Here is a 16708-nt window from a genome sequence, read left to right on the forward strand (position 1 = left end):
GCTGCCCCAGGACAAGACAGCCAGGCCGGGAATGGAGTGGTGAGTAAGGATTGACCAGGGGAGAAGCCTTGTGGGTGAGGGCAGCAGCAGGTGCAAAGGCCCTGAGGTTGCAAGGAGATTTTTGAGAAACTGAGGTGTCTGAGTGAGGATGGCTGGGGCTCACAAAAGCCAGATCCTATAGGGCTGGTGGCCATGGAAGGAGTTTGGTCCCCGCCCCCACACTGAGAGCAAAGGAAGACCCCCGAGAAGGGTGACAGGATCAGGCCTGCGGTGTGAAAAGGTGGTGGGGAGGCTGAGGGCAAGCCCCGGTCAGGGGCTATGGCAGCTGTCCCAGGAAAGCATCAAGGTTCTCGCCACTTCCTGTTCCCACAGGGGACCCGCCAGATTCCAGGATGGTGTGTGTGTGTGTGTGTGTGTGTGTGTGTGTACACATGTGTGAGTGTGTGTGTGTTGTGGGGATGGGAGGGGCAGAGAGGTCCAAGTGCCAGCAGGCAGGGCTTGCTGTGGTGAGAAAGGTCAGAGGGGACGTGGGTATGGCCTCTCCTCCTTCCCAAAGGTCCGGACGAATCGGGGTGCGGAATCCCATCATGCCCTCTGTCCCTGCAGCTCTGCCCCCGCGCAGCATCAGTATTTTCCACGTATATAAATATGTACACACACAGGTTGTAACCTGCACACAGTGTCCCACACACCAAGGACTGCAGACATGCCTTCTATGTGACCACGAGCCGGGTCAGACAGGAGCCATGCCCAGCACCCCAAAAACCTCCCTGGGGTCCTCTCTGTCAACCCCTTTCCTGACTTTTGTCCCTGCGCATCAGTGCTGTCTGCTCTCGGTCTTGACGTCAGTGGAGTCTCACAGAATGTCCTCGCGTGTGTCTGGATCTTTCTCTCCACTCTGTGGCCCTGGGGTTCACTCGCATGGACGTGCAGGCCAGCGGTTCCCTCTTTTTTATTACGGAGCCCAGTTCCACTGTCTGCAAACACCACGGCGGGCTCATCCACGCCCAGCTTTTTCCTGTGACGGTTCCCAGGCAAGCCTCGGTGGGGACATCTGCTTTCGTTTACTTGGGGTGAAGTCGGCCGGGTCATAGGGAGGGCGAGTGTGCAAGCTGATGAGAAACCACACATGGCTTTCCAGAGGCTGTGCCCACCTGTTCTGGGGGACTGGTGCCGCCCCCGCGCTGGACCCCACCAGCCCCAGCACCCAGCGGCCCGTCAGTGCTTGGCAGGTGGCCTCTGCCCTAAGGGGAGAAAGGCCCTGCCCCAGCAGCCCAGCTGTCAGCCCAGCTGTCTCCCCAGCCGTCTCGGGCTCGCTCCCACCTCAGGCCTCACACTGCCGCCCGCCCGGAGGCTCACAGTTCCCCGAACACACGGCACTTCTGTCCTCCCAGACGAACTGTCCTTTCTGCCTGGAGCCCATGTCCCTCCACTGCCGTCCTGCGGACAGCCTCCTGGGCCTCTCAAATCTCCCTAGAGCATCTTGGTGACCCGCTGGCGTGCCCCAGGCCCCGGCCAGCATCTCTGGCCCCACGTTCTCCGGCCTCCTGTAAGCCACCTTGGCTCAGGCTCTCCTGACACCCCAAGTTTGCCTTGGGGTGGGGACGGCGGCTGCTGCTCCCAGCCAGGGTCTCGGGGGCAGGAGGCCGCTGTCACCACGAAATTACTGCATCAGCGAGGCCGAGGCCGGGGTGGACGCGCAGGCAGCTGTGACCCCCGGCTGGTGAAGCACGCACACACGGCTCACGCGTGCAGCTCCACGGTGTTTGGTAGACGCGGACGCCGCGGGGCCGCCACGGAGACCGAGGTATGCGACACACCCAGCTCCGCCTCCGAATTCTCTCCCCACAGGTTAGTGCTGCCTGTTCTTGGACTTGCTGGAAAAGGAATCACACAGGCTGTTCCCTCTGGTCTCTGCCTTCCCTGGCTCGTTCCAGGCTCCACCTCCCTGTCTCCTGGGCCTTGCTGGGTCCCCTCTCGGCAGCCACCTGGCCTTTTGATCAAGGCAAACCCTGGCCCACGAATGCCCCCTGGTCCATCAGGCCACACGTCTGGGCTTGGTGCGATAACACGGCGAGCCATTTCCTGTTGGTGGGGGGAGCCTTAGAGGTGGGCCCTCGGGGCAGGGTGTTTTCATGCATCAGCGCCTGGGAGCTCAGGAAGGTCTCGGACCCGTCCCAGACGCACTGTCTAGAAAACCAGCTTCTTTCCTTTACTTCAAACCCCCGCTGCTTCTGGCACCAGATGTGTGGGTGTTGCACCGACCAATTCTCCTCTGCCACAGCTCAGCCCGTTCTGACAGCAGCTGGAGCTGGCCCAGACCCCGCGGGGGAGGGGCTCAGCCCCACAGATGCCCTGACCCACACTCTGACTTGGCGACAACCACAGGTTCCCACGACCCCCTCGTCGGGCTCACTAGTTTGCTGGCGTGGCTCCCAGAACACCGGAGAACGGTGCAACTAACGATTACTGGTTCATTACAATGGCGGTGGTCCTGGACGCAGGGTCAGGTCCGGGAGGGTCCTGAGCACAGGAGCTCCTGTCCCTGTGGAGCCCAGGTGTGTCCACCCCGTGGCATGTGGATGTGCTCACAGCCTGGAAGCCCTCCAAACCCTACACTTTAGGGACTTTAAGGGACGCTTCGTCACAAAGGCAGGATGGACCATGAGCTCGGTGTCCTGCCCCCACCACCCCTCCCGGGAGGATGGGGGGTGGGGCCGCTGTGCCATAGCCACTCTGGGTCACCTCAGTGGGACAAAAGGCACTCCCCCACCCAAGAAAGATTGCAGGAGGATGTCTGTGTCGGAACTGGGGTCAAAGATCAATTATCACCATAAAAGATGCTCCAGGATTCTTGATGGGTCAGAAAGTTACAAAGGTTGGAGGAGCTCTGGCCGGGAGCCAGGAGAAAGACCAAACTATGCATTCCTTCCATGGCAATGCCCTATTAGCTAGGGCAGAACGTCGTTGGTTGGGGGGGGGTTGGCCTGGCAGACTCTGCTCCCACGAACTCTCCAGGGGTTCTGGGGCAGCTGAGTGTGAGAAGCCCTGACTCCCGCTGGCGATGAATCAGACTCCATGGGAACACCGCTTTCTATGAGTAAGACGACGCTATTGTCATTCTAAAGATCGTGGAAGGTTCTGCTACACAGGCCTGAGGTCTGATCCGTAATCAGGGCACCGGCTCGAGCCTCCCCGGCAGACCGGCCAGTTCCCAGCTGCCTGCCTGGCTCAGCGCTGATGGGGGTAGAGACGGTGCCCAAACGTCCGTCCCACACGGAGGGAGCTGGGGGGTCCCAAGGTGTCTGTAGTCACCCTGTCGGTAGGGGCCCGACATGCCAACTCTTTTCCACTGGCTTCTCACACATCTGTTCTCTAGCTTCTCTGTCCTGTTCTGAGCCTGGGGAACCTGGTGCCCTGCCCGGCCAGCGTCTGCTTGGGTTCCATCAAGGAAAGATTGGAGCAGGACGGCAAAGGGCAGAAGGCAGAGGGGATTAAAGAGGGCATGGTAGAGTGCTGGCCAACTTGAACAGCCAGCCTCGGGGGCATGGTGGAAAGCCCTGATTTACAGCGCTGGTCACTCTCTGTGGTGTAAATGTTGCCACCAGCGTCAGTTTCAAGCTACGGCGTCGAGTTGCAACGGCTCTGGGCGCTAAGGCAGGGACAGGCGTGCAGGAGGACTGCCGTGGGTATAGGTGACACCATGATCACAGCTTGTGGCAAAATCATCAGGAAGTGAGGAGTTCAAATGATGGATTATCTTTGTTCGGAATACGATTCATGTAGTTTTTAGACATGGGGGTGTTTCATAACCGGCTCCCAAAACTCCTGAAAAGGTCACAATCAGCTCTGGCAAGTGAACGGGTCTGGGTGCGGCGTTGGCCGGGTGACATGTCGTCGGTCGTAGCCGCCCGGAGAAGACACTGCGGCCAGTGTCAGCCTCTGATTCCTCTGCCCCGGCTCTCCCTCCAACTCGTGACATTCTCTCCCCTCGTCCCTTCCTACTCTGCTCTCCCCAGGGTGCCCCAATGCTTCTTGTTCCCTTCCTGGCTCCCCTAAAGGGCATCCTGGGAGTGGCAGACAAGGGAGGAGATTCCCACCCCTGTTCGTACCCCAGCCTACCTGCCCTCTTTCTTTTACTTCTCAGCCTTTTGCACAAGATGTCATTGGAAGAAATGATTCCAACACCAGAAACCAGACACCTCTGGGGGCATGAGGAGTTTTTCTAGGACAGATACGCATTCCTTATAAAAGGGACTGCACCCCTCGGGCGTCCTCGTGGGCGGGTGTAGCAGCTGGAATGACCATGAGCGTCTGTCGGGATAACGGTGCCCGTGGCCGTGGCCCCGACCATCGCTTGTGAGGGGTTTGTCTTAGACACGGATTTGCACCCATCCGAAGTGATGTCTGTCTAGACTGATTCGTTGCAGCACTGTTGAGAAGAGCCGAAAACGGGACGGCACCAAATGCCAGTCGTTAAGAGACTCGTTAAATAGGTTCTGGCACATTCTTACAGTGGAGCAATTTGCAGCGGTGCTTTCTGGAACGGCATGAGAGGTGCCCTGTGATTGTGAGGGAAAACAGGTCTGCCCCCGTGTGTGCAAGACAGGGGAAGGGAAGAATGCAGGGCAGAGGCAGGAGGGAGAAAAGGAAGGCGGGGTGGGGGGTGGGGGGAGGAAGGATGCGAGAGGGGCAGGACGGGAGGCTCTCTCCCAGGGGGCGCGCTGGCTGCCTGAGGACACACTGCTCTCTCCACACCCGCCTGCACTTTGAGGACCGTACTGTTTCCATGGAGCACGCCTGGTCAGCACGTAGGTAAAATGCAAACATATACAAGCAAATGCTTTTGGAGTTTCACGGAGGCCTCCCCACCACTTGGGTCCCCAGAACTCGAGCTAGGGCCCGGCCCCTCCTGCCGGCTGACCAGGGCAGAGGCACCCCTCCAAGCCCTCCGTGGCCTCCACTTGGCTCCGTGGGGACAGGACACCTGTGTACCGCCCCCCCCCCCGGCCCCCCGCTCAGCTCAGCGCCTACCCGAGCGAAAGAGTGAGCTGGGAGCTGGGGTATGGAGTGTCGAGCCCAGCCGCGCCGAGGGCTCACATGCACCGTGGTCCAGGCCTGGCTCAGGGCGTGCTGGCCGTATCTGTGGATTGACTGACTGCTGGACAAGGGCCCGCATGCTCTCCTGGAACAGACCTTCTGGTTAGTTCTACAGGAAGCTTGATTTCAGGCGTTTTGCCTTCCCCTGTGACTCATCGGATGACCTCGTGCGGGGGGGTGGCTTTAGAGCAGCATTTCTCAAACTCACTGCCCACACACCCTTTCTTTTTGCAGAACCAGTGTTTCCTGGGACCCACTTTGGGAACCCTTGGCTAGACATTTACCTAAGTAATGACTGTCACCCTTGAAGCCTGGAGAGACCAGGGATTCAGTGAGTCTTACCTAAGTAATGACTGTCACCCTTGAGGCCTGGAGAGACCAGGGATTCAGTGAGTCAAATACAGTGGTTGGGGCTTGGAAGACTGCAAGGCCCGGGATACCAGCCTGGTCTCCTACTCCAGAGACACTGGCTGATTGAATTGGTGTGGGGTGTGGCCCAGGCGCTGGGAGTTTGAAGAACTCCCCTGGTGCTCCCCATGGGCAGCCAGAGTTGAGAACTGTTTTTCTAGATCTGGGATTGGTGGGAGGAGCAAGAGGGGGGGAACTTTGTGTTGCAATCTGGGGTCACATTACTAGGGGCATCACCCATAGAAGGCGGAGGTGAAGGTCCTGTTTGGGCACTGATCAATGATATTTGGTTCTGAGCCCACATCTTACCAGGAAATTGGAAAATGTCTGGAAAAGAGGAACCCATATGGCCAGAAGGTTCCAGATTGGGTCTTCAGGGGCTCACACTAGGCCTGCTCTTCCTGGAGAATTCCTGCTATAGACAGAGGTGGCAGGCACTCCTTGGAGAGTGGCTCCACGGGTCACAGCTGCCCTCAGCGCTGTCAATTTAGGGCTTGTCATTGAAGCCATTCTGGTTTCACAAGTGCCCTGCGGGATGGTCACTCCAGGAAAGGCTCCCTGAGGATGGGCTGAAGATGCTGAGAAAGGTCCAAGTCTTTCAACCAGACCAGTGACTCCTGGGGTGCCGGTGGGGGCGAGACCAGCTAGCTTGAGGCACAGTTCAAGGAGATCATGCGTGTTCAAGAGGTGGGAGAGAGGTGAGGGGTCAGGACAATCCTGTGGGCGGAAGCTGGTGGCAGGGCTGGGTCCCCCAGGCAAGGGCGCAGGGAGGACCTTGGTTTCGGGGCTCACCGTTGTATTCCGAGCTGCACGGGGGAGCAAGACGATGCTTGGATGTGGGGGAAGGTGGGTGGTCAGGGAATGTCTCTGAGGAAGTGACATTTCCACTGATACCCACAGGGCGTGGGCAGAGAGTCAGCCGCAGGAAGAGCACTCTAGGCAGAGAACAGCACAGGCAAAGGCCCTGGGGCTGGCAGGTTCCGTGTGAGGACCGCAGTGGGCCTGGGGCTGGGGAACGGGGCATGACAGTGAGGTGGGTGGCAGCCGGCCACGCGGGGCTTTGAGAGGCCGTGTGGTGAGCAGCGCACTTCAGGGGCCGGTTCCCAATGGGGTGACCTGGGGAAGCAACCTAAGGCTCTGGGCCTCAGTTTCCTCACTGGTAAAATGGGGACAAAAATAGCGACCATTGCCCAGGACTGGGAAGGGCAGAGCGTATGCAGAACAAAGCCTGGCATAAGGTAAGCTCGCAGAAATGTCCCCCTCCCTCGCCCTCCTCCCTCCTCCTCACCCTCCTCCATGGAGGAGCCCAGGAGACAGAGCTGGGCCTAGAAACCAGGTCAACCGGCTTGGGGTTCTGGGTCCTTTCCATTCTGACTGCTCCCTCCCTCTGCTCCCTGTGTACACACCCTGATCTGCAAGAGTCTGCAGCTGGCAGGGGCCCAGGGTTTTTGGATCCTCTCCAGGCCCCTAATTGGGAGTTTCTGAGTCTCTACCACTGTGACCACATCCCTGGAAAGAGGATTTGGCAAGCCTGCATGCGCCCCCCAACCCCGGCCCCGCGGGCTGTGTGTGCCCTGGCAGGCCTGCTGCCTCCTGCCAGGTGGGAAGGAGCTGCTGTGTCCCTCAGCGTGATCCTCGGGCTCTGGCGGGGACAGGAAGGGGCAGGCAGTGACTGGTGGAGAGAAGCTACAGCCAGAGGGGAAAGGGAGACTCAGAGGCCAGACCTCCCCATCCTTAGTTCCCTATGGGGTCCGGGACAGCTCCCCGGAAGTGCCCTTCCTTCCCTTCAGCTGCTCGGAGTCAAGGCTGACTCCTCCATTTATACCCGAGTCATCAGCAAATCCCCCTACTTGCAAAACCATCTGGAGTTTGACCACCTTGAACATCTGCAGCCACCAAGTCTCTGCCAAATGGCCTCCCGACTGAGCGGAGCACGTGGCACCGGGTCTTGCTCAGACCACAGCCCATCCTCCACCCAGCTGCTGGGATGACCACAACACCCAAAGCCAGACGGTGTCCCTAGCCCTCTGATGACCTCCCTCTCGCCAGGGGTCCAAACCAGTCTTCTCTGACCTGCCCTCCTCACCTGTCTGACCTCTCCCACTGCCCTGCCCTTCTGGGCTTCCAGCTGCTTTCGGCACAACCCTGCCACAGGCCCTTTGCACCTGCTGTTCCCTGGACCGAGAACACCCTTCTCTCAGACATCCACGGGACTTGTTCCCTTAGTTTATTCAAGTCTCTGCTCAAATGTTTCCCAGTGAGATCAGAACACCCTGTATAAAAGGGTAACTCCCACCCTCCTTATCCAGCTGTGTTTCTCTATATGCCCTCACCACCACTTCAAGTACTTCATGCTTACTTATTCATTTGTTTGTCTGGACCCCCACACTGGGATGCAATTTTCCCTGAAGCCAGGGTGTTTTCTGTTCTGTGGGCTTGGCACATAGGAGGTGCTCGATATCATTATATAAGTTGAGCCTGTGGGTGATCTTTATGCAAGAGATCACCAGGACAGCTCTCTCCTGGGCTCCTTCCTTTGGGACTGACCTTTCTGTCACTGGAGGCACAGCATCAGAGAAGTCAGCTCCTACATGGTGCCTTAAGGCCCCTGGCACTCTGGGAGTGGTCACATGGCGTTCCTGCCAGTGGAGGCTAAGAACACCAGCCTGGGAGCCGCTTTCTGACCATGGAATTGGGGTAGGTCACATTCCATTCATTGAGCCAGTGTGGGGTTGGTGCTCTGTGTGGGCAAGGGCCAGGAGCACGGGGGACAGACCATGCTGCCTGTTCCCGGTGGGGCTCGGAGATCAGAAGAGGGGACAGTGAGCCAGCAAAGGCCAAATGCAAAACTGATGATGGGTGTGGGGGTGGGGGCGGGTACAGACATCTCGATCCCCTGTCACGGGAGGTTTTTGGCAAGGGCAGGAAAGAAAGGCTGAAGGCATCAGCCGGAGGACGCTGGGCGAGAGGGAGATTGCCTGCAGGGGTGGAGGTGGGAAAAGCAGAAGCCAGAGGGGCTTGGGGTGCACAGAGCAGAGAGGGGGGTCTCGGGAGAGTGGCAGAGGGCTCCTGGGGCACGGATGGCCCCTCTGGGGATTGCAGAACAGAGACGGCCCAAAGGACCAACACTAGAGGCTGTTGCGACAGTCAGCGAGGGTCCCAGAAGTGGCAGGGTGCGCGGGTGAAGGGCGGGAGCAGAGAAGCTTCCAGGCAAAGCCAGGGTGTCAGGGTTCTCACTGGTAAAGCGTCGGTCCGGGTGCCCTCTGCGGGACTTTCTGTCACAGATGTCCAGATGTCTGCTAGGCTAGTCCTGCTCCCGCCATCTCCTGGCAAGTGGCTCGGGGAGCGGCAGGGGGGGGCAGCAGGCACGGCTAGTGGAGCACGAGCTAGTCCACCGCACTGTGAACGCAGACGCCACACTCTCTCCCGGGCAGCACTGAGACCCCATCACATCGCGGACAGAGAGGACACAGGAGGCGGGCCGAAAGGTAGCTCCCCCAAAGACACGCCCAAGTCCTAACCCCAGGAACCTGTATGTGTGACCGGTATTTGGAAAAAGGATCTTTGCAGATATAACCCATTAAGGATCTAGAGATGAGACCCTCACGGATTCACCACAGGCCCTGTCCAAAGACTGGTGTTCTTTTAAGAGAGAAGGCGAGGGGCGCCTGGGGGGCTCAGTCATTAAGTGGCTGCCTTCGGCTCAGGTCATGGTCTCATGGTCCCAGGGTCCCAGGACCGAGCCCCGCATCGGGCTCCCTGCTCAGCAGGGGTCTGCTTCTCCCTCTGCCTCTGCCTCTGCCTGCCACTCTCTCTGCCTGTGCTCTCTCTCTCTGACAAAAAAAAAAAAAAAAAAAAAAAAAAGAGAGAGAAAGAGAAGGCAACTTGACAGACACAGGGAAGCCATGGGTCCATGGAGGCAGAGCTTGGAGGACGCGGCCATAGGCCAGGGAAGCCCGGGGTCCCCAGAGCTGGGAGAGGCAGGAGGGGCCTCCCCCATACTGTGCGGTATGGTCCTGCCCATACTGTGATCTTAGGTTCTGGCCTCCAGACCAGGGAGAGGATAGGTTTCTGCTGCTCTAAGCCCCCTGCCTGTGTCTACCCGGTACGACCGCCCCGGCCACTCACACAGAAGGGACCGCAGGCACGTGAATGTCTGACCTAAAGGTGATTTTGTCCAGGACCACTTTTCCTCCAGAGCTTCAGGCTCCCGCCCAGCCGTACACCTGCTCTCAGTCTTGGGAGCTGGGGAAGCAGGGAAGGTGGTTCTGGGGGACATGGTAGGTGGGGCCTCGGCCCCCGCCCCCAGGATCACCTTCCCAGCTTCCTGTCTGCCCAAGACGGAGTTGTCAGAAGTCGGGGACAAGGGGAGCAGGTATGAGGTGTGGCCTGGCTGTGCTCGGCCTCATCGGCCCGGGGCGGCAGCCTCCAAGCCCCCATGCTAGGCTGTCAACCTTGGAGGCTGCTTCAAACGGGGAAAGGGATTGCACAGGAGCCCACGTTCTCCCAATCGCGGGCGAGGCCCCCCCTCCTCCGTGTGAGTGCAGTGATGCAGAGCCACGCTGATCCCCAGAACACCCAAGGCCAGGGTTGGGAAGGGCGGCGCCGTTTACGCTCCGCTCACCCCACCAGGAGGCTTAGCGCATCCCTTGCATTACAGCACAAGGTGCCGCGGCTTCCCCTCCTAGGAGCTGCGATTACAGGATTTTACAGACAAGGAAACTGAGGCACATGACCATCCCACGGTCACGCCCCCTTCAGTAAACGGCAAGGCCGGGTCAGAAACCAGAAGAGCCCAATCTCGGCGGAGCAGCTGAAAGGCATAAACGAGGGGCCCCTGACCGAGGCGAGGGCCTGGGAAAGCAGAGGCCAAGAACTCGGGTAGCGCAGGGCTGGGGCAGCCGGCAGAGCCCAGGGCTAACTGAGGTCTGGACGCTGCCCAGCCCAGCTGTGCGTTCTCTGGGGCGGAACTGGAGGCCGTGGAGGGGCGGGACCCTGGCCTGGGACTTGGGTTTGTGCCGGGGGTTCAGTGATCTCCAAGCTGATTCTTGCGGGCGGCCAGGACGGGAGGGGGCGTCAGATCGCACCCTGCATCTCCAGGCAGGAAGTGGGGGGCCAGTGCCCGGGCTGAGTCTCCGATGGGTTTAGCGGGACAGAGAAACCCCGGCCAGGGGAAAAGCGCAAGTGAAAGTCAAGCAAGAACCTTCTGAGAACAGTCAGGAGCCCGTGAGGCCACAGCGTTCCTGGCTGTGGGGAGGGTGCGGAGGTGGGATGGGGTGACCTTGCTGGATCTGTGGTCCCTCCAGCGGACTTGAGGTTCAGGCAGTGGAGCGCAGGGCCCCCCAGAGAACTTGCTCACCATAGGTGAGGCTCCGGCCTGATTTCAGAGACTCTGAGTCAGGAAACCGGAGCCGAGGTGAGAGGCCCAAGATCCAGACAGATGGAGGCCTGAGGGCTGCCCTGCCCCTGTCCGCCTCTGCCGGGCCCCAGCGTGGCCGGTGGAGAAGGGCGTGGTATTGGGAGTTGGGAGGGGTGAGCGCCCTGAGGAGAGCCCTCGTCTAACTGTGACGGGGCCTGACGACCAAGGTCAACGTCCCGCTGAGAGCAGCTTGGGCACGTATGTGCCATTATGCGCCGGGGCCACCCATGGACGAGCTCCGTGCGGGTGGGACTGGAGTTAGCCCGTTTTACTGCTGGGGAGACAGAGGCTCGGGGGTCACGGCGCTTTCCCGATGGTACAACGGCAGGTGCTACGCGGGGGCTCACGCACGCGTGCTTGCTCCAGGACTGGAAGGCCAGAGGGCCTCGCTGCCCCCTCTCGGGAGCCTCATCCTCCTCTCTGGCCAGGCGAGGCCCCCATACCAGACCCCCAGCTTCCCCAGAGACACTCTGCCCCTCCCTGCCGAAGCCCCCTCCTTACCTGGTGACACACAGGCTGGGTGCTGCAGGGTGACAGGTGACCAGGGCTGGCCGGGGAGGAGCGGGCACAGTGCGGCTGGTCCTCCTTCAGGGGACACCCCTGCCCCGACTTGAATGTAGCAACAGGACAGTAGGGGCACAAGAGTCCACGCTGTCCTGTTTGTCGCATCACAAAGTCCTTTCCTGTGCTGGCTGGGGGTTGGGGGGGGGAGTCTCAGATCAGTGCTGCCCCGGGGGCCCTGGCCTGGCTCAGTGCCCCCCCGTCTGCAGAGACTCTACTGGGGCACCGGCAGCCTTGGGGGAACACCAAGAAAATGGGCACATCTTGCCAAGGTGAGTCCCCGGCAGGAGGGAGCTGGGTGAGAGGCACGGGTTTGCTTCCGAGCTCTGGTCTGGGGACTGGAGACAGGGGCCATTGCCGTCAGCCCAGCACCACGACCCGAGAACCTGCTGCAGGTGTGGCTTGCAGCCAAGGTCTGAGCCTCCGGAAGACTAAGTGTCCCCATCTGTGGCGTGGGAGCGGACCTAGTGCATCAGGCCCGTGGGCATCTGGGGCATCTCTGACAGATGACACCCCCCCCCTTCCACTGGGGCCCAGGACGGGGCAGATGTCCTTCGCTACATACCGGAATCTTCTGGACGGAGCTGCAGAAAGAGAAGCGAACCACAGCTCTGAAAAGGAGGCGCTGGAGCCGGCAGAACCCGGTGGCAGAACCCGGAGGCACCGGCACAGGAGTAGCGGAGGGAGCACGCTGCCCAGAGTCTGGGCTCGCCACGGCCTTTCCCAAGGACCCACGAATCATCGCGTCCGACATTTCCAAACGTTTTCTCCCTGCAGCCACAGAGGCTTTTAAAACACACACAAGAAAAATCTCATGTGGAGGGCCAACATGGAAAATTCCAGAATGAAAGAACTCGTTTGCTAGCTTCCATCTGTTTTATAAATTAAAACGGATGCGTTCACGCTGCGTCCACTCAGTAACGGCCACACAGGTCCCAAGGGATGACGTCCGGATTGGGAACCTGTATCTGGGTTCAGATGAAGCATGTCCCAGCCTCTGTGGTCACCAGCGGTCCTCAGCAGTGACAGAAGTGGAAGAGGACACCCGTGTAAAGCTATGGTTTGCTTGTGTGTGAAGGTCACAGGTAGAACAACGATGCCTGAACACAGTCACATCTGGGGGGGGGAAGGCACGACGCCTGGATCTCTGTCACCCGTAAGTTCCACCAGCCCTGCGGGAAGCTGTACTTGGTCCTGGGAGAATCTCCCAGATTTCCGAGGCTGGAAGGGAAGGACTTGATGATGGAGAGAATGTATCGCCCTCACCTAATCTCTGCCTGCACCCAGCCCTCCCTCTGCTCTCCAGCAGCAGAGGCTGCCCCACCTGCCGCACCCTGGCCCTTAAGGGGCTTTCTGGTGCAGGGACTTGAAGCCAAAGATCCAGACCGTTTCTCTGGTCTTGGCTGGTGCCGGTGCCGGAGTGGGGCTGCGTCTGGAAGGGGCAGAGGCGCGGCGTGTTGGCTGATCAATGTCTCTTGTGTGCCAGGGGTCCGGGAGGCCCTCCAAGGTGCTCCCCCTGCCCGGGGCTGTTCCCGGTTCTTCACATCCCCCCTGCGGAAGGTCAGCCACCAGCTGCTTCGCTGGAGGGGGCTGGCTGCATGATCCTGAGGTCTCGGGCTAAACTCTTCACTTTGAGCAACGACGCTGCTGTGAGGATCACAGATAGTGGGAAAGAGGGGTTTGGGATGTCCGAGGCCTGTTTCAACAAGCCGGCGCATTTCTGTGGCTGCACAGTACCGCGGGAGAGCTGACTCATGCAGAGAAAAGGCTGCAGAGCAGACCGTTCTCCCGGTGTGGTTTAGCTGAGTGGAGCTAGAGCCGGCTTGGGTCTGCTCGGGGCTTAGCAGACCCCTGAGAGTCCCCCGTACCACAGGTAGAACAGGTTGGTGGCCAAAACCCAACAACTTAATCAAGAATTTGTGGCACTCGGAGGGTGCAGAGAGCCTGGACAGTCCCCTCAACATCACCACGCCCGGGGGTCACCGGGTCGCACCGGGGAGCTGCCCACCTCCTGTCCACCGAGGGCACTTCCTCTGGCCAGGATGCCTGGTTTGGAGTCCTTCCTGCCCGTGGCTCTCCTTCAGGTCCTCGTATTTAAGGACACATGGGGAGAACCTTCCTTAGACAAACCCGAAGGAGAAGTTGATTTTGTGTGTGTGGAGACATGATCCCTCGAAGCCTTTCTCAAAGTGTGAGATGAGGGCTCATCTGCTGGCTTCTGGACAGAGCAAGGACCTCACTGAATCCGTTCCCAGTTCTTATTCCTTCAAAAGTCTTTTGGGGGCTTTGTGAGTCCGTTTGGTGCCAGCCCAGCTGGTACTTACTCGCTCGCCTCTTCCTTGGGAAGGAGGGAGGGAGAGGGAAGGCAGCTGGATCTATCTAGGATTTAAGGGTACTGCTTTGTTTTTATCCTATTATTTGTGCTCTGCCTTCTACTTGTGGACAAGAAATACTGCATTTTTATTTATGGCAATGATATAAAAAGTCACAATGGTCCCCAAATGACCATGGTTTGGGGTCGTGGCTCCTATATTTAGCAGGATTTGTGATCTGGGCTCCGGGCCTGACCCAGAAAGTCACGTCCTCAGTTAGCCCAAGTGGAGACTCCCCTACGGGACTGGAGAGGGGGTCCTCTGGGACAAATGGCCCCACTCCTCCTCCACGGTCAATCATCTTGGTTCTGCCTTGGGACCCAAGGAGTTTGCTATGGGACCGCCTTGGGAAAACCGAGAGAGCAGCGGGCTTGGACAGCCCCGGGGCATGCAGTGGACCTGAGTGTTGCTGCTCGGGCCCTATGGGAGAAAGCGGGGCTCGCTGTGTGGGATCTGGGTGCAGGTCTACGGCCTGGGTCGTGGTCACCAGTTAAGAGTGGAGATGGGAGTGCCCAAGTGCTGGAAGGGAAGAGGCAGCACTGCCATCTAGTGGCAAACAGAGTGGACAGCATCCAAGACCCACGGATTCAGGCCTAGTTGATCCCTGCACGGAAGCATTTTTAGCACCCGAAGGGGTCTCTGATCGAGGGACAGTGGCTCAAGGCGGAATAGGGATGTGCAGCTCCTGTCCTCTCCAGACATGGCCTGTCACCATCCCAGGGGCCGCCACATCTCTGAGGAGCTGGCCGTGCGGCAGGCCCTGTGCTGGGCTCCAGACCTGCTCCTTTTGTCCAGCCTCTCGGGCAGCCCCAGGAGGACCCACGAGGCATCAGCGCAGAGTGCGGTTGTGCCTTGAGAGCCGGGTGGCCGGATCTGGGGACTCCGTCTGGCCCGGGAGAGGTGGGACTATGGAAGAGAAGTGCCTTTAATTTCCCTGTGTTCAAGAGAGGTCTCAGGGAGCACGGCGGCCCCGGAAGAGCAGGAGCTTCCGAGCCGGCCCCTCACCCTCTGTCCTCCTCGGCGTCTTCAGCTCTCAGACGGGGACAGTGGTGCTCCTTCACGGGCTGCCCCAGGCTCTCCAGTCTTCACCGCAAGCCAAGGCCCAGGTCCCTCCTGGCAGGGAAGGGGCACTCAGCAAGGGCGGCTGGGATTATGGTCCCTGGGCAGGAACTGGATTTGGAGGAAGTGGGCTCTCATGGGTTCCAGTGGGAAGGAGGGCTGTGCCCCAGTGTCACACAGCGCCTTGGGGCAGGACTCTGTGGGGATAGCCAGGGCCGAGGGCCCAGTCCAGCCAGAAAGACCCTGCCTGTATGGAGATGTGACGCTCTGGGCCAGGAGTGCGGCACAGTGATGATCAAGGCCAGGCATCCCTCTGCAGGTGCCGGGACTGAGGAGGCCCTGGGAGCCGAGTGGGACGTGCAGCCCAGGCCAGTCTGGACCACTGCCCACAGGGCACCTGCTGGACTCAGGACCCCGGGGGGCATGCAGGACGCGGGCCAGAGCCAGCTGCACCCTCTCGGAACGGTCTGACCCTCCTTCCACACCGCAGCGTGTGAGGCTCCTGAAGGCAGTCGTCCAGTCACCTTCCTCCCCACCAGAGTGACCAGGAAGGGCTGAATCCCCTGTAGGCTATGAGGTCGGTGTGCGTCTCTGACAGATGGCCGGTCTGTACCAAGCCGTGCCACGTCAGGCACTGTAAAAAGACGGACGACTGGGCTCCTGCCTCTGTCACGGGCGCGTACTAAGCTTGTCCCCGGCTCCTCCTCTCGGAGCTCCTCTGGTGGCTCACTGCCATGACGAGGGGTGGCCAGGTTGCACCAGGGAGCGAACCGGCCTCCAGCCGAACCCGCCAGAGGGCCCGTGTCCCGACTCCAAGCTGGCCGTCATTGTCCTGCCCTGGCCACGGTGCAGTGTGGGGTGATCAGTAACCCAGGGAGGTGGTGGCGAAGAAGCCATCAGAGACGGGCCTCCAGGACCAGTCAGAGCCAGAGCTGGGAGGGGGCCCAGCGCTGCGGGCGGGGCTCCTCCACGTCTGGCTGGTCCACACGGGCTCTGCCGTGCGCAGGGCTGCCCTGTCTCCGCCGGGAGTTTCGGAGCCCGCGCTCCCGGTTTGTCCAGAACTGGCTGGTGCTGGGCATCCAGCCCTGACGCACAGACACCGCCTGCTCAGATTTTAGGAAATGTCACCAAGCCCTCTAGTTCAACTGTAGACCCCAACAGTTAAAGCCAGAAATAGATACAACTGCTTAACTCATGCTTTAACCAAAACCCCACTGTTCTGATTTCTTACAGCACTTTCTTGAGGCACGGAGAGGTTTTACATGACTAGACCATTCCAATCGCCAGGCCAAGAGAGCCCTGATTATCAACAGAATGCTAGAAGACCAAACCCCACGTGCCCCCTTTCCGCCCGGATCATGCTGAACACACACCGCCCCCACCCATGACCTCGGGCCCCCTGCCTGTTCTGCACGTGCCTCACCTCCCCAAACCTCTACAAAACCCTGGGTGCCCGTCTTACGGGTGGAGGCCTGAGTCCACCAGCTGCTGCTGGCGCCCGAGATAAATGTCTCGAGTTAGTGGCCTCTCTTGCGAGTTTGTTCGGCAACGGTGTGGACAAACCCAGCCCAGGGCTCTGCTTCCGATTCGCCCAGGCCCCCGGGATCCCCGGGGCTAGAGCAGCTGGCCGTGGGGCAGCATCAGGCCTGGCCCATTGGTTAGAAGCTGGGATAGATGGCTAACAAGACGCTCGCTTTCCGCCTCGGGAGACTCCTGCTCAGGACCAGGCCCCCTTGGTAGAGCCTCTGTGTCCCTACGTGCTCTGTCTTTCGTTGCCTTGCCTGCCTGG

General features: G+C 59.9%; 1 protein-coding gene across 2 annotated transcripts in view; it reads right to left on the minus strand.

Moving 5' to 3' along the window:
- Positions 1 to 12218, minus strand: part of OSGIN1 (oxidative stress induced growth inhibitor 1) — a 31260-nt gene extending 19042 nt beyond the window's left edge. For both annotated transcript variants that reach the window (XM_044255647.1, XM_044255646.1), the window contains exons 1-2: positions 12054 to 12218; positions 11429 to 11619 (exon numbers count right to left, since the gene is read on the minus strand). The gene's annotated coding sequence lies outside the window, so the exon portion shown is untranslated. The remainder of the gene's footprint in view (positions 1 to 11428; positions 11620 to 12053) is intronic.
- Between the last annotated feature and the right edge of the window lie 4490 nt (positions 12219 to 16708).

The sequence above is a fragment of the Neovison vison genome, chromosome 7, assembly GCF_020171115.1.
Source record: "Neovison vison isolate M4711 chromosome 7, ASM_NN_V1, whole genome shotgun sequence".
In the NCBI taxonomy this organism is placed as follows: domain Eukaryota; kingdom Metazoa; phylum Chordata; class Mammalia; order Carnivora; family Mustelidae; genus Neogale; species Neogale vison.